Consider the following 18,865-nt stretch of genomic DNA (forward strand, 5'->3'; position numbering starts at 1 on the left):
GCAGTGCAAATAATGCAGTTTCAACTAACATTTATTTTTAACTGAAATGGATGATACCAGTTTATGATCGGTAACCTGCAAGATTTATGCAAGACCAAGCAAAAAACCCAACAAAAACAAAACGTGGACCAGGATAAAAACAACGCTCGGTAACAGCCCAGTCCACTGAAAATCTGAATCTTGCCATCTCAAGATCACTTCTACTTTATTCACCACACTCATTCACTGTGACTTTAAAAAAAGTCATCAAATTGAAGAAGCACAATCACGTCTTTAAGAAAGACATCTTATTTGTATTCCAGACTCTCACTGTGTCTCCTCACGTGTGACTGAGGCAAGTGAACGAACAAGAGTGAGCGAGGAGGGAAGAGGGCAGAAAGAGGGAGGGAGTGCATGAATCTAATGCATTGCAGCAAAGAACTGTGACAGACCAGGCATTTATTTGAGCAGAGACTGCTGGTGTAGAAGGAAGGACGCAGGAGCAGCAGCGGCGGCAGCAGCACTCAGAACTGCTCTATCACTCAGTGCCTCTATCACAGCTGGAGACAAGGTGGACACAAAGAGGCGGAGACACAGGGATTACACACTGGGAGCACAACACCTCTCTAATGCCACCACCAGTATGATTTCTGGATTACTATATTGGCTTCTCGAGCTTTGCCTTGCAGCATATGAGTTCTCTTTTCCTTCTGACACTCTTCAGTCCATTTACTTCTTGCCTTTGGTTTGATTTCAAGGAATATTCATACCAACAGAAAGCATGGCTTAAATGAGAATTAGTGCCTGCCTATTTACTGGTCAGACATTAGTACCAGCAGAAGACTGAAGATATATAAATCTCCTGACCAATCCTCTGCGATCTGTCTTGAGTTTATCATATCACTGTGTCTCGTCCAATGGAAAAAAGTCAAGGGATATCAGTCATTAAATATATAACAGGTTCTGCTCCAAATAGGCCTTAGCCTTTCTTTTTTCACTTATTTTTTCTATACCTATATTTTATTTTTCATTTTTTGTCAAAGTTTGGTCACACAAAAGACAACAAACAGCTCCACTATTGGCTTCACAGTTCCAGTGTTGCTCAATTTTGTGCATTGCGGGGTGCCCAGGACTTTGATCTAAAACACACTGGTAAGTAATACAAGTTTCTAATGTTCATGTAAACCTTTTCTGGCTGTTGACAGACATCTGTTGAGTCTTACTCTTTGTTTCTGACATGACACTGCATAACTGTGTAATATGTTCAGTGAAATGTAATCATTTTGATATTTACTGGGTAAGGTTTGTAATATTTAATATAATTTAGATGTTCTCTGTAATTCTGGAATATTTTAATTATTATTATAATTGTATTAAAAAAGAAAATCTAGGTTTTTTGTCATGTTTGTAGCCTGCCTGCAGAGTTTCATGCATTATGCTAACAACACTGACTGGCTAACCGTTGGGTGGTCAGACTTCTTCTAAATCATCTTCTTGTAATTTTGTTGCTAGGCTACAGTTCCCTGCTGTGAGAGTAATCATCCAGGCTGTCAACAGTGACATGATTTAGTATGTTTGGATATCAGCATAACTTATTACTTTGGATCTTAAAGCTTATGCTGAATTGTTCTGTCCAGATGCACAGTGGAAACATCCATTTAGCTGTTTATGCTATACATATAGATGACAAATTAAAGGAAAAACATAAACCATTGAGACAATCTAGTAGCTGTCTTAAGTTAAGCTATCGGTCGAGTAGTACTCTAGGGAAACATGATGAAACATTCCTATGACACATTAGGCGGTTATCTAAACACCAACTTATGGAATATTGTTTTAGAAGACTAGTTGTCCATCTCGCCGGTAGAATTTTAGAGACTTGTAAATTCAATGTCAAGGTGGACTGAAGTTCTTCTAGTGGGATGAAGTGATCATATTTCCTTGTATTTCTTAGTTGTTTGTTGCTTTCTGAATTGTAATGCTGAACTGTCAAGGTTGTTTATGCTATAACAATACTGTAAGCACATATCACAGTTCATGAAAAAACAGATCTAAGCATAACTAAGGCTATTCACCACTTAAAACATAATCACTAAATGCAGCAAAATCTGCATCGTTGTCTGTTGTAAAAGATAAATTGTCACTTTCCTGTGTGAATCCACAGGCTTCTCTGTAAGAGATTTGCAGCTCTGTTTACAGCATAAATTACTGCTTTGCCTTGACACCGTCTCGGGATGAAACAAAAAAAAACAAAAAACAAGCCTCCCTTTGCATCTTATCAGGTTCATAAAGAAGCCATGTGGTTCATTTTCAAGGAACTTGATGTCAACTACGGATCCCTGCCGCTTGTTCAGTCTTCTCTAACCTCTTACTATATCAACTATAATAACACATTCTTGTAATTGTGAAGTACTAAGCAGTCTGAGAATCAAGTTCACCATACACCGGCGGCCTGTGTCCTACAGGATTTGAGTATTGGTGGTTGGCGGTTTCTATTTACTGCAATCACGCTACTCTGTTACCCATAGGCATGTTGAGATAAGAAGGAGCTTTGCACACACATTTAGATTACGGAATCACTTGTTTGTATGCAATCAGGGCCTCTGAGATGCCGGACAAGTGGCGTACCCTTGAGAGAGCATGTGATGATGAGCCAATGTGCACAACCCTTGATGCCACTTGTGATTCTCGAAGCAGTAAGGTGATGATGAAAGGCTGGTAATTGCCGCTGATTAAGATATTAGAAAAGCATTCACCCATGATTAATGAAATTATATGCGTCATCAAAATCAGAGCAAACATAGTTCAATTGATACAGTCCTTTCATCAAAACAGGATCACTTAAAAAAGTGAACAGAATTTGATTTATTTACTCACAATTCAATATAAAAGGATATAGGTTAGGTCTTGTTAAACAATACTTTCGGCCTGAGCTGAATACATGAATCATTGTGGCAGCATAGCTCAATATTGCAATTGTCAAGCATGGGTTGTTATTCTTACTTTTTACTCTTTACCCATCAGCCAGTATTCATCCGACTGCATATACTCTACATATTATGGCTGGAAAAAAAAAGAAAACAAGATTGCATAATATTGGTTCTATTTTCTTCTTACAAATCCAAACTGCTCTAAACCAGCAGCCCTGTGGGGAACGGAGCATGCCAGCTCCGAACAACAGACTATCAGCCATTCTTTTGAAGCTTAATCCAGCACAAATCCCATACCAAAAACATTAGTCTCAGTAGCAAGCATATGTGCCATATATTATTGAACAAGGAAAACAATAGGAACAGCATCAAAAACAAGTGAGAAACAGAAGCACACTGGTGGACCTCAAGAGTGATCTGCAGCTGGCTTTTACCTACATAAATCTATTAATGTGTGCTGATGTGTTGCAACACTGATGACTACAAACCACATATTTTGCATGTATTTGCTGAAGTTGCTGGTTTTGTTATTCTCTGTTTAGCTTTATCTCGTCACGATTACCTGATATAATATGTGGTGTTTTTTGGAATAAAGTAGATTTATGAAATATTAACAGAATGGTTACAAACTGCTTTATTTCCATTGGCACTATTTCATCACACTCTCTAATATAACATGCTACAATAAATTCAGTTTGTGTGTCATGTAAACCCCTATTTAAAAATACTTTAATGCCAATTATGCCTTTTGTTTTGTTTAATCTTTAGCATCATTATATTCGGCTTTTTTTCAAGTCAAGAGGCATTTTTATGTCCAAAGGCCTATCAAGTTTTAAGTCAGTTCATAATTAGAATTTTAGACTCTCACCTGTGCATTTTTTCACTGTCATATTCTCACCAAAGCATTATTATTTGCCAGTAAACACTGAATTAAGAACACACGCAACATCACATCAGTATGTGATGAATAATTAGTCAATAATTAGTCCCAAAAAAAGACACTTTTTTGAACTGATGATCAAATGTTATCACAAAGCAAATTAATGCAAATACCCATATGACTTTTTGTTGTATCATTAAAGTGAAAATTTTTTGTTAGAGACAAACTGAGAATAAACTGTGCGTGAAAGACGTTTAATGGGGTCACTGGAGATCCTTCATGAGCTATGAATTCATCCAGTGACTTTCCTTTTAAACCAGACTTGTGTGTATATCAGTGGTTATCTATGCACTTCACTGACGTCTCTTACAGCAGAGTGGCAGTATGAGTGAAAGAGGAACACAACCTCACTGATCTATGCCTTGTTCATATTGTAGATCTTGGCAGTTAGAGATCAGATGCAGAGAAGTTTAGGCAGTTTAAACTGGAAGGTTTGACCAGCTGTCACTGACTTTCTAAAATACTTGTTGCAACCTTATGTGTCACCTCATAGACAGATCAACATTACTATGTATTTTAACTGTGTATGTGTTAAATCAGTGACCTCCAATAATTGAGATGAGAATAAAAATGTTTTACCTTATAAAACCTTAAAAATTATTTTGCAGGTTGATGATTTATAAACTTTTTATAAAGACATTACATTATGACACAAAGCACGTAAAATGAAGAGGAAATATTAACGATTCTGTACTATAACTCATTCAAACAAATATTGACACTTTTAACTCCCTTTTAAAAACAATATGTCCTTGATTTGTACCTTCCTTGGATGCATCTGTTCAGATAATATAATCAACTCAACTTGATCTTCAAATAAATCTTCTTCAATACATTTTTCAGCTTTTAAAATATTATGCCTCAAATTTATGCATGAAATTAATAGTGAGAAAATACATAATCTTTTGGTAAACTGACCAAATTAGTAACAAAAGATTGGTAGGACAGGTCTCGCCTATGCTAATGGATAAAAATGTCCCTTCCCCCAAAATCCTTTGTACCTGCTGACATCTTCAGTAGACATTTGAAAGCGTGGGCATGTCTGAACAGGTTGCTTCTGCCCTCATTAGTATTTTATCATAATTACAGTGAGACTACAGACTGACAGCTCTATTTAATCTGGTACAATGCTGCAGGTAGATAGTCACTAAATTAATAGAAATATCACCCTACCATTCTAGGAGATATAATAATGATAATACCTGTATTTGTATCAAAACACAAAGTTAGAAATGCTTCAGAGTGTGAACAAAATCATACAGTAAAGATAAGCATACATGTTCCAACAAACAGACACGTAATCAACTATACAGTCTGATATTTATTCCAACATACACACAGGCTTAAGAATGTTGTTACCAAGTCTGGTTGCTGCAACTTCAAAGATGTGATGGCCTCTGGTTTTAAAGTAAAAGCATGGAACAATTAAGACCCCTTGATCTGACGATATGAGAAGTCGGCTGCAGTGATACGGTCTCAGCGCCTCTGATATGGATACGTTTTAAGGAAAGTCCAAATCAGGTTAGAGATTTGAGATTCAAAATTCAGATGTTGTTCAAAGACGAAACCAAGCATTTGCTGTATTCACTAAGACCAGAGGGGTTGTTGGGCTTAACAGAAAAGTACAAATGTGCATAGTGATTTTCAGGTAGAACTTCACAAAGGTGGCTTACATAAATACAAATTGAGTATTGTTCACTGTCTTATATACATATAATGCACAGGAATGCGTGACAAGGGAATATAGACATCTAATTTTGGTAGCCCAAGTTAAGTAAAATACTGCCACAGCAAGGCACAATTTGGAAAAGAAATGAAACAAGATGAATACATTGGTAGAGGGGGGAATATATTATTGAGTTTGGGTAGGCTTTCAGAGTGTCCAATTACATTAAATCTTCTCAAAGCCATTAAAAGCAACTGACAGATTCTTAATGGACAAGGCACCGAGTCCATAATATTCAACTAGGACAGAAATAGTTTATATTCCGGTAGGTGCAATGAACAGAATTACAGACCTACATATTCATGTGTAGCTCCTTTACATCACTGAATTAAACTGGGAGTATATTTTTCCAATTAATTCAGCATAAAACTGCATAAGTCTTTGCTTATTTGTGGACTTCTGAGATTTAATAATAAACATCACTATTATCATTAATATTATATTACTGTTTCATTATGCTGTTGTTATGTTATGCTATTGTTGTTGTTGTCTAATTGGTCATTTTTAATTGTTTTTCAAGACCTGGCTCATACTTGCAGCTTGAAAAATTACCAAACCAAACTCATCCTCCTATTATACAAATGCTGATTATATTCTAGCACTGCTTGATCAGATAATTAATGAACCAGAACCTAATTGGATAAAGTGGTGTCACACCGCAGCAGTATTTATAAAATCTCTGGCAGCCTGTCATCTACAGCTCTTGGCACAGCTGCCTTTCTGCCTTCTGTCACTTGCAGCATTAGAAGTGGCCATATATGTTTGGTTTTAATTATATAGGTTATAGTGAATGTTAAATTGTAAAGAAGGTATCCCTCAGCATTACAGCAAAGCATTACACCTGCGTTAGCGTTGATCTTATAAAGAAAAGGCAAAAAAAGGGCTAATTTTTAAGATTCAGGAGTTCCAAAAAGGACAGTTTTATTTTGATCAAAATACTGCTGACATAATAATACTGTTACGTAGCTACTCTCAAATGTGTTATATTGGTACTGTTGCAGAAAGTCACAGATATTGCCAGTTTGTCTTATTTTAGGGTCAGACTGCCAGCCAATAGCCATGTGTACTGTAAGATATTGTAATGAGGCTTAGAAAGTCATTCATTTCTCAGTAGAGGACTGCTAACAGCTTGAAACATATGGAGGGAAAACCGCAAACCAGTGTTGCTGGCAATTCAGCAGTGATTATTAAGGAACACCTGTTTAGCTGGCTGGCAAGGCGACTCAGGGTCCTGCTGAATAGCAGCAGGCTAATGAAGGTCTTCTCAGCTTAATTGTTTGGGCTATAAATAGTGACCGATAGAGGAATAGGGTGCTTCACCATTCTCATCCATTTTTTCCCCATACATACAGAGAATGCGCTATTAGAGGTTTGTTGTTGTGGGTTGTGAGTAGAGGAGGCACTCACTGTCAACATTACCAATTACAAAAAAGCCATTAACAGTAAACTGTGAAATTAAACATTGGTGCAAGGACGCATGCATAAACTAAAGGGTTAGTTTTCCAAGTGTGGGCGAGACTAATAATTTCCAATAAACATCTTAGATGTAAGCTATGTTAAAACACAACTACACCATTAATATGAATTTGATTATGAAGGTTAATAGCTGCTTTTTAGCTTGTGGCCAAAGCCTAATAAAGGTCTTTATCATCAGCAATTCAAATCATGGTGAAAATGTCTTGAGTTGGCCCACAGAGCCACCAACATTCATACTGCTTTTGCTCTTACAGAACCTAATTTTAGAGGAAATGAAATGCAGAACACACTAATTGCAACATTAGCCTGAACTATGTCTTTAAATTACTTTTTGATGGACGAACTCAATGAGAATAAAGCAGGATCATCTGATTTTCTGTTAAATACTGTTTGAAGCATTGCCAGTGCAGTGTGTGCCCTGCTGTTCAGGGGTCACCTTTGTTGATGTTGTTCAAATAAGTTTGGTTGGCAGTGTTTTCCAGGTCAACTGTTTTTGAGAGAGGGAGTGATAACTTTCACAAGCCTTAAAGTTTCACAGCTAGGACTGAAAAAAACATTCTTTTGAGCAGTCAATGAGAGAACAATTAGGTTAAAACCTGTTTTGCACTCTAAATTTTTGCAGCAAAATAAAATGACACAAAACACGTTTTCCTTGGTAATAATTAGTGTACAGATAAAAAAAAACAAAAAACCCTTCCATTGCATATCCTTGTATATATATAATTAAGTAGTGTCACAGTTTCAAAAGCTTTAACACTTACCATTTACTGCAGGTCTGACCCTCATATGGGGTTCAGAAGATGATTTCTGACTAAGGTTCTGGGCTATAAAAATACTGTTGATGACATATGACGGGCTCACTGTTTCTTGCTCTTTACTCTTGCTCTTTATCACAAGACTGCCAAAACAAGATTGCCAAATTAACTTTTCCATCACAGTACTGCATCTCTATTTTAAAGAAGGTTTTCAAATTGATGGGAGTAAACCTTTATTTGACAGTGCACATTTTGGATATTAGACATAATTTTTCTTTGTCCCATGGAGGAAACTAATACATGTTGCAGTGTCTACTGATAACCGTTGATGTTTTCAAACTCACCATATTCTCTAAAGATATTTGAGAAATGACAGCAGTATTGGATTATGCAAAGTTAAAACTCTGTTAAAGTTAAAAATCTAACAAAGACTGTATTAACTAAAATATGAAACACATGAGTATACAAATAAATGTGGCTTAGTTAAAAATAACATGTGGTAAGAACAGAAATGTATATGTTTCTGATTTTTTTTTACAGTGATGAATTTTTCCTGTTGTTCAACCTTTTTGTGTTCACAGGGAAGATTTGATCAAGTAAAACTAAACTTCTTGGTCGTGCTTCAGTAAAAAACAGTTATGGTTGTCGTGTGATGTGAATATAGTAGCCTGTTGTGTTGTAAACTGTTTGGATGTGCTTGAGGAAAAAGAGACTATTTTATTGTATTTTGCAAACATATGCTTTGTCAGCTGATTGCGTGGTAATGTCCACCCTGCCTGGGGACGAAAATCTTCTCTTGTTGGTCTGGTGACTCAAACAGGCTCTAATCCACACTTTATCATCTATAAAATGTAGTAACCCCAACATTATAGCTAACAGGACCAGTAAAAAAGTAACAGCTTAAACTGATTTTTAGTTTTAGCCTACTTATATTCCACTGAGCTGTTGGTTCTAGTTAGCTAACATAAAATAATTTCAGGCTGCCATGTTCTGTATTGACACAAGATGGCGCTAAACATGTTCTATAAACTTTAAGTGCTTATTTCTTAATCCAGTTTCACAGACAGTGTTAATCTATGTCCGTTTTTGAGAGCATGGCTCTATGGTAAATTTGCCTTTATAGATGTAGTGTTACATGTCCACTCTAAAAAAATGAACATAAAAGAATCACCATCTTTTATCATCAACTTAAGAGCAGCAGGAAATTACGGAGCCCCGCAACGGACATGGGAGAAAAAAATTTAAGACGGACTTTTGCAAGATCTCGCAAAAGTTTTGTGAGATCTCGCAAAAGTTTCATACATCTCCGAAAACGTCGGAGCACTTTTGCAAATATGTGATGTCTTGTAAAGCGAGCAGATATCTGACGTTTACACAACTACATTCACGTCTCAAAATATCTTAAAAGTGTATTTTGTGACCCAGAAAGAGTAATATTACAACTAAGTAGCTGCAGCCATTGTTGGAATTCAACTTTTGCAAGATCTCGCAAAAGTCTGTCTTAATTTTTTTTTCTCCCATGTCCCCTGCGAGGCTCCGTAGGAAATACTAGAAACACCCTTTAAAAATATGCTGCAGCAAACATCAACAACACTTAACAACAACCGCACTCCAATTTACATCAAAAGGCAGAAGGACCTGACCTATTTGATAGGACTAATGCAAAGTTTTATTCCAGATAACATTCACAAACATCTTTTTCTCTCCACCATCTTTCCAGTAAATCATGATTTAACTTTAGCTTGACATTTAGAAATCGTAAGAGTAAATCACCTTAGGTGTTGTGGATATCATCCACTGCTTGTTGTCCCTGCACCATTGTCTTTGATACTCCAGACAGTACAAGAGTGATTTTGACATCATGCTGTATGTACCTCTACTTGCAGAAAAGCCTTCAAGGCCAAGTGATGAAGGGTTGCACAAAGTCTGGCTGGCAAGCTTTCTCCCTGTCTGTAATACTAAGTCTATTTCTTTCAGCTGAAATAGAACCATATGACATGATGACCCGCACCTATTTTTCACAGAATCCTCTGACATTCCAAATAGAGTAATGTGTGGATGAAACACTCTGTCCCATTCTTGCTTCCTTTTCTGTCTTTTCTTGCAGACTTAACTTGCCATGTTAGTGCTTTTTTACAACAGGCTTGGTGTGTAATGGCCTTCAGACTGACACAAGTGTTCTAATGTGTATCAAGGTACAGAACAATGACAGAGGTTCAGTCATGTTTTATTAACACTTTTTCTAATTATTTAATAAATTATATACTAATTCAGTGACATTCCACCAATGCAAGCAAAGCAAAAGGTGCTATTTAGTAAAATCTAAAAATAGATGTCAATTTAAAAGATGAAAGTGAAAGCATTTTGTAAGAAAGCTTTTCTCATTTAAGTCATCCTTTAAATTAATGTGATCTTGTAGAATATTGTCTCTGGAATCACGATTAATGCTGCTTCACTACAATCCCAGTGAAATCTATATTGGCCCAGTGTTTTGAGGTTGTGCCTGTGTCCTGTTAACAATGTCTTGAGCTTGTCAAGCTAAAAGCCCAGCAGCCTTTTTCTGGTTGTTTGTGCATGCATATTGTAGATAAACATCTAGGTTTTGACAAGAATGTGATGGGTTTCCCATTATACATAGCATTAGTAGAGATAGCATTAGCAAGAAAACAAGCTTTGGTGTTTCTTCATTGTAACAGATACGTTTCCTCTTACTAACCACTGTAGTGTGAAAAAGCTCCTTTTTTAACTCCTTCGGCACATTCTTTGTTTTGATAATTTTTTTTGAGACTGTGTAAATATTGGACAATTTTAGTGTTTAGTGTCTTTTATTGTTGTACTTTTAATATGTTTTTCTGAAACAATCCTTTGTAAATGAGACATTGAGTTTCAGTGGGAAAACCTGTATAAATAGAGGTTAAATTAAGAAATAAAAACATTAGCAAAGAAACCCCTGATGATGGAGAGCAGACATCAACCCCTGCCCTGTCTGGTTAAATAAGACAGGCAAGTTGAATAGGTGCAGACTCCATCAGCACTTTTAGAGTGACATATATGAGAAAATCATTTGGTTGAACAAACAAAATTTAATCGGCTCTTTTGCAAAGAAACTGTCTTAATTTTTCATTAATATTTTGAATGCCCCTGTAGATTATTGACAGTGAACCCTGTCAGATTGTACTCAAGCCTTTTAATTAGGTTCTGATTTTTAATTTGTAAACAGATATTTAATTTAAACTTTTCTAAATGAAGATGTAGGCTAGGGTTTCTGAGTTTATTAAAAGCTATTTATTCAGTGATTTGTATACATTATTATACAATATGAAAAATTATTGTACATTAACCTCCTATGACCTGAACTCTTCCATGGCATGCATTTTTAATTTCTCTTTGATATTTGGGCATATTTGGACACGATGAATATAAAAACAAAGAATTACCAGATTTGTATTTCTTTTTTTTACCAGATTTGTTTCTAAGAAAAATGAGAGCCACATATAAGGATATTCGTTTAAAATTTTGATAGAACAGTAGCAGTATAATGTCCTCGTAAGTGGATATCAAGCCCTTGTATAGCAAAATTGAGTATTTTGGTCTAAATAACCCAAATTGTGATGTCCACATATGTGGACGCCAGGTCCTAGGAGGTTAAACAGACTGTAAAGTATAAATAAGCTCAAGCTTAAACATCTGCTATGATTCCATATAAGACTGGTTAGAAACATTGTTTCTGCAAAATAAGTATGGTTACTTTTGATGATGTCTTTATAATTTGCCAATAATATGTGTAGGTGTTTTCACAGTGTTTTATTGCTTCTCTTACTAAAGGAAAATTTCTTCACTACTCGCTATCGGCAGCTAATAGTAAATATTTTGAAGTAACAACTACTGAAGTAATAATATTTTACAAAGGGAGTGCAGAAAAACAAAGATCCCTAGGAAACACTGGAGAAGCATGAAGGAGTCTATCTATAGATAGATTGATAAAGCAGTTTTATACAGTATGATAATGAGCGGTGATCAGTAACTCTGAAAACTTGCAATACATTCTGCGTGTTCTTGCTCATTCAGTCTGCCTTGTGTCTGTCTGTTTATTATTTTGTGCATGACATATGTACTGTGGAATTCATCATTTAATGCCACCGAGATCTCATAAAGCACACATGGCTCTGAGTCTAATGAATTTTGAAATACAACAAAAAAGGACCACACTGGCAAAAGAATAACATACATTTTGTATTCAACATTGGCAAGCTAAAATCCGTGCTCATTAAGCTTGTCACTACCCCATAAATAGTTTTTTAAAAAAGCCACACTGCCTATAAAGTAGTTCAGAGAACACGACAGAGGTATGCCCAACACTGTTGCAAACTATTCCAAATTTCATGCATATCAAATTTAATTAGCAGCTTATTTTATTCACTCTAACAAAAGGATCACTCTTCATTTCACACTAGAGATTGCAAGATGATTATTTTTTTCACTTTGGGACACAGTAATGTTAAGACAGGTATATGTGTTTCTAAGCCTTCCCACATATCTTTATATTTTACTTCCAAGGATACAGAATTTCTTCTAAGTTTTTGGTGGTCTTTGGGAATAGTTCTCTAGCATTTTCTTTGAATAGTAGTTGCTTTTTCAATCACTTTTCGCCCAGTCACTCTACCTGATCATTTTTGGAACCACGTAACACTGACCTATGAATTATGTAAGAATAAAAATGGCACCTCACTCAAGGGTTGAACCAGTGTTGTGTCTATAGATGACAGAAAACTCCGTAAAAAATAATTTAAAATTGTATCAGTAAATACTGCAGCTTTTACCTGAAAAGTTGACACATGTCATTGTGTGTGCAGTTTGAGAAAAATGAACAAAACTAACAGCAGATAAACAGTAACCTAAAGCCATGTCTTTAAGAAATAGGAAGAAGAATCCAGTAAAGGGTTGACACAGGACCTGAGAGATGCATCTAGCCCTTCAGCTAATCCAGTTACTGTTCACTGAAGCCTCATAAGAAATGGTCTCAGTGGAAGGCTGGCTGTCAAGAAGCCATTCTTAAGAAAGACAAACTGGAAAAATAGGCTAAGGTATGTCAAATTGCACAAGAACTGGACTGAAAATCAATGGGAACAAGTACTATATAATATACTATAATAAGAAGAAAATACTATAGAATAATGAATTAAAATTTGAAATTGTCATCAGTGTACATGGAGGAAGTTGTGGGGCTGCATTTAAGCAAGTGATGTTGGGGATCTTCATAATTCCATCTAAAACTGATGGAATTATGAACACAGAAAATTTACAGAAAAGATCTACCATGCAATGCTATGTGGTAATGTCTTCATTTTTTCAGCATTACAATTATCCCAAATACACACAATGCAGTAATACCATACTTCAATTAAATTGTATTCATATAGTGTCGAATCATAACAACAGTCGCCTCAGTGTGCTTTATATTGTAAGGTAAAGACCCTATAAGTATTACAAAGTAATACCCAACAAATGATCCTCCTTTGACAAGCACTTGGTGACAGTGGGAAGGAAAAACTCCCTTTTAGCTTGTAGAAATCTCTGGCAGTGGAGGAATTTGTTTATCTTTAGCCTGCAATTTCAGGGTTCCTTCAGTGTTGCACACTGGCCCCCGTAAGATAATTCACTATGGTGTCTCTAGCTTCACATCTCAAAAAAGAGTTGCTAATAACCAGAGCTTGCTTCTAGGTGGGTGTGTCGTCGAGTAGCAAAAAACTATTTGACACGTAAATGGGTTGGAGGTGTACCGCGGGCTTCTATTTAGGGCTACACCAACTTTTCACCATCAAGCTCCCTACCTGCTTTCCGGGCCGCTCAGGACAATCTGCTGGGGAGAGTTAATGGTGGCTAAACTACCTTCGCCCACGCTGACTACAGGGACCTGGCCAGCAAAGGATTTTCCAGGATGTGGAGATAGATTTCTAGTTCAGTAAGCCTAGCCTCCTACAAAACAGGCTATATTTCTTACAAGTATACTAAAAGAGGCTTAAGAGTAGCTAAACATCTGACACGAATCAGGAAACTGCAGGAGGGACAAGTGAAAAAACCATGACTCGGCTACAAGCTAAGCTAAGCTCACATATATGTAAAGACAAATGAATGAATACTGTGAATAAGCAGGTGATTTCAACAGAGTGCGCTCTGGCTAAAGGACTATGAAATTCTTTATCTGAAGGTTTTTAATTAAACTGACTACACAGATAATCTACACAAAACACCACAGTGCTAAAACGTATTGTGGAGCAGGACAGGATACAATACTGCAGAAAGAGCCAACACCAAAACACTAAATAGAACCCTGTCAGTCATGGCAAGACAGTGTGGCGTTGTCTTGCCAGAGAAGAGAACAAAATGTAACCAACAACCAGAGAAGAAGTTTTAAATGTCCTTTAGGAAGCCTGAAGAACTATTCCCAAAGACTTAGACAAATTTCAGAAAAGGTTGTCTAAGTGAGTTCAGGCGGTGTTGAACAATAGAAGGAGAAATACCAAATATCGAGATTCAGTTTGTTAGAATTCTACACACTGTACACCTTTTATACTATATTTTCAACTTTCTTCCAAGGAAAGTAATTTAAAAATGAGGAATGGCTGCAACATATTTTTCATTATACAGCACAGGGCTTCATAGGAATGAAAATCGCTTTTTCATGCATACAGTTATTGCGCTTAAAGCCGTATCACGATGCTGTTTCTGCTCTTGTAGAAAGCTAAAGAAATTCAGAAGGTGAAACAAAACTAAAGGCTCATGAAGATTTTGCATCACTCTGAGAGCACTTAGTAAAACAGTTTTGTCCCTGTCACTTGTAAAACAGCGCACATGAATTGTCATTTAATGCAGCTTCTTTTCTTTAATTCTTAAACACATTCTCTTTTGTATTTTGAATTGCTGTGCATTTAGATAGGTAATGGCAAATTAGTTAAATTAGTTAAACAAACCAGTATATTTTTAATCTTCAATGCCTATTCTATTTTGTTTTGGAAAATTGTTATTTACTCTCACAGCTAACAAAATCAGAACAAATTGGAATGGTTTGGAAAATAGGTTTTCATTAGAAGTGAACAGGAGATTGAAATTTAAATGTAATTCTACTTTAACTAAGACTGTCCTAATTAGTAACTATTCTTTTTTAGCCATCCTTCCTGATTTGTCATATAATCTTCTGTGAGGACCAAAGTGATGAGGCTGCAATGTAATGAGAGAAGTGGAAGGCATTTTAACAGCTCATGCTTGTGGACAACATGGCAGCCAGTCAAAATGTAAGCAACAGGCAATACCACAATGTTCACACATAAGACTGTGGTATTTCAAAAACATGCCAAAGAACATCAAATAACCAAGATTCACTGTTGAGACTCAATGTGTAAATGTGGTCAAGACCGTCCCTTTACCATATAATATGATGAGAGTTGTTGTTGTGAATGAGTTCTTAATTACGAACACACGTTCCTGCCTGATTTGTGTGCTCTCCATAAGGACTGAGAGTTTTTGTTCGCCTGCCTGCCAGTAACAAGACATACAAAAGCACCATGAAGAATTAAGAATATTCAGATGACAATGATGAATGGCTTGTTTAAAAGCATGAATAGCTCTTGACTCACACAATACTGGTGTGTCCACATAAAAGGCTGGATAACGTGGCATTCATCTTCTTTGTAAGAGATAGTTAATTGCAGCTAATTATTTTCAGAATATTGATAAAAATGAGTATTTTCAAATTTCTGTGATGATGTCCATGCAGTGTGTTTCTCCTTGGTTGGAAAGAAAACATTAAGCCGCCCTCCATCCTCATATTGCAGCTTGTTTTGGCACATATACAATTGAGCAAATATTTAATTTTGTTAGGAATATTAGGGAAGCAAGAAAGCAACCATACATGAATAGAACCTGCAGTCACCATCATTGCTTTTGCTTTCCCTGCCAACATTATTGATGGCAGACAGAATGTCTCCAAGCCTTCATGCTCCCATGTGTGACAGAATGAGAGAGACAGTGTTGTCTATGAGAAAATATTTCTGTTTATCAGTCAGCCCAGCTAGCCACAATAAAAGGCATTCTGTTACATACTGTACATAAATGGCATGCTGCAATGCCTCCCTCATCCTGATTGCTTACCCCTGCACTGTCCCCTCTTGTCCCTTTTGACAGAGGGGCTTGACAGATAGATCACAAAGATGCACAATCATTGCATGGCGGGGACCGGGATGGAGTGCACCCATTATTCTAAAGCAAAGCTGTCTGGCGGGGCAAGGCCTGCACGCCACATGGTGCCATGATAGATGGGGGCCATTAATCAAGGCAGGACGGGGCCCTGAGATTGATGTGTAGAAATTCAAATGCCCAAGCAGCATTTGGAAGATTAAGGCTGTGTGGGTAAGGTTAGGAGTCTACCTTTCTGTTATGGAGAAACAGGTTTAGCTGTGCCCAGGGGTGGCATAGGGGATAATTTGCCCCCAAACTGTGCTACTTCCAGTATTCTTTGCCTCAGAGCTCCTCTGTCTTTTATATTGATTAACAATGCCTAGATTTGTCATTTTCCCACTGATGACCCGTCCTGGATCTTTTCAGCGGGAAACAAGACTCGCTGTAGTACCAAGCATTGAAATTAATATCAAAGATTACAGTTTATTTTAGTTATTTTTTTTCTATTTCTAAACAGATTAAGTAATAGTAATGGCAGACAAATTTAAAGAAGATCAGAACAGGCACAATTTAATCAGTCATGGGACAGTAATGCTAGTATTAAGGGTTTTCATTGATAACTGAACAACGTACCTGCAGATACTTGTTGTAAGAGGTGTTGTGGTACCTCTGTCCATCTGTCCGTTTGTTACTGACTTCATATTATCATTTCCTGTTTATGTTTGAATAAGTGCTTTTAATACCAAACTACTAGGCACTAAAAAGACGGGTAATCCCAGGCAAAAACACAGAATTGTCCTTGTCAATGTTAATACAGAAGGGATTCTTTAATGTGTTAATGTTTTGATATTTGTGCTAATCCCGTACAATCAAAGGAGTAAGGGGGCACAGATTAGCCCCCTTAGCGTGCTGCCTGCTGTAACCTATAATTTCCTTCAGGATTAATAAAGTATTTCTGAAATCTGATTTCTGAGATACAGCATGTGTGCGGTACTTGAGATAAAATCTTTAGTTAACTAAAGATTTTATCTCAAGTACCGCTTGGTTTGGTTGCAAACTAACCAAACTTTACAGAATAAGTATAATCTGTTTTTCATATAATAATATTTATATTATTAATAATTTTCTGACGATAAATAAGTTGTATATTGTCTTATGGTGTTAGTCATTGAGTAATTTAACTTGACAAGGTTCAGTGCTTTTGCTAACAAACTGCAATAGTTTTGATGGAGATGTGCAAATCAACAAAATCCGGTTTCTATATGTAATAGAATTTAAAAAAAAATTGTAAAAGATTCCCCCGTTGACAAAATGTTAAGTAACAGTACTGCGTAAAGCCATGGAGAACTGTGTGTTGGAGTGTGCTGTAGAACTGGTTCGACAGCTTTCTGTGCTTTTTCTTCAGGCAAATGATTCATGCTGAAAAACACCTACAGCATTTTGTGTTGCTGCAAATGGAGTACTCCAAAGTTTATTTTTTTTATATCATTTCCATCTGCTGCACTATTTTTAGTCCCTGATTATATAAGACTTGAGGTGGTGCTGTGTGATTATGTTCTCGAGACATGGACATTTTTGTCAGAATTCACCAATTATTTATTTATTTATTTAGTGTTTTTTAAAACTATTATTATCATTATTTTTTCTCACTCATAGGGCCAAAGGAAGTTTGTGCCAGCAATACTGAAGACATGTAGATGAAATATATCTGACATTTTTTGGCAAAAAAACTGACTGCTATGTTTAAAAATTGAATTCAGTCATTCCAGTCCGATGTCAAGTTTGAAGGTTTACCTTGGAATTTTTCCTTGGACAATTCTCAGTTAACAGACGAAAGAAAATGTTGTTAAAATGCATGCCACTTATACTGTCACAGCAACCTGTGCTCATTATTGGATTTAGTATCATGTTTAGAGTCTGACATCTCATTTCTTATGATACTGTATATCAGCAGAGATGTCCATGGCAGTGCTGCTGCCATGATAATAATGATACTGCTGGCAAAAAGGTTATTAACGTGTAAGTAATGCCGTAACATTTTTTGGTCAAAAATTCCAGAAATTAACAAAAAAAAAAGAGCAAAAAATAAATAGCAGATGTGGATCATTGGTGCGATGGATCATTGTTACAAATATCTGTCACTCCTTTATTGCCCTGATGGTTCCTATATTAAATTTCATAAAGCACTTAATTCCACATAGCTGTTCCTGAGAGTATGCTTTTGTCAAATAATATTTGCAAACAGAATATTGTCTAAGGGTACCACCTGTTATGTTAATATGTTTAGTGTCTGACTAGTGCACCCAGAGTGTAGCACATATCAGGAGGAATAAAACAAACAAGAAAGGCAATCTATAATCAGTTAGTTATCGATAAAGCAAAGATTTGCACCTCTAGGATCAAAAGGGGAAAAAAGAAAAGAAAATTACCCTCAAGGGACTTGTTGAGATTCTCATCTGAATATTCACACAAGGCTAGCGGTAATATAGTAGAGGTAGTAAAGAATACTATAACTAGGAGAGACAGCTTGTGAATATGACTCAAAGCTTAACCAGGGCTTTATCCAAGCGAAGAGGATTCATCTGGCTTTGACAAAATAAAATGCATCAAGAAATCACTATGAAAAAAGAAAAAATACATGCTTTATAATTTTTATATTGTTCCCATGACAAGAAAGACCTTCAGCAACTCTAAATCCATCTAGAGAAGTATCATCCCTGGCTATAGTTCCCCCCAGGGAAAACTTAAGCCATTAGAGAGGAAGGGAGAGAGAAAGATACAGAAGGCTTGATACGTATAGGAAGAGGTTATAAAGTGAAAGCAGCTAGCACTTCTGATGAATTTTTCCAAGGGGAAGTGCAAGTAGAGGTACAAACATTCATCT

General features: G+C 36.3%; 1 protein-coding gene across 1 annotated transcript in view; it reads left to right on the forward strand.

Moving 5' to 3' along the window:
- Positions 1-541: 541 nt before the first annotated feature.
- The window catches only part of lrrc4ca (leucine rich repeat containing 4C, genome duplicate a), a 158,356-nt gene continuing 140,032 nt past the window's right edge, over positions 542-18,865 (forward strand). The window contains exon 1 of the mRNA XM_076885628.1: positions 542-1,131. The gene's annotated coding sequence lies outside the window, so the exon portion shown is untranslated. The remainder of the gene's footprint in view (positions 1,132-18,865) is intronic.

The sequence above is a fragment of the Maylandia zebra genome, linkage group LG7 (assembly GCF_041146795.1).
Source record: "Maylandia zebra isolate NMK-2024a linkage group LG7, Mzebra_GT3a, whole genome shotgun sequence".
Classification (NCBI taxonomy): Eukaryota; Metazoa; Chordata; class Actinopteri; order Cichliformes; family Cichlidae; genus Maylandia; species Maylandia zebra.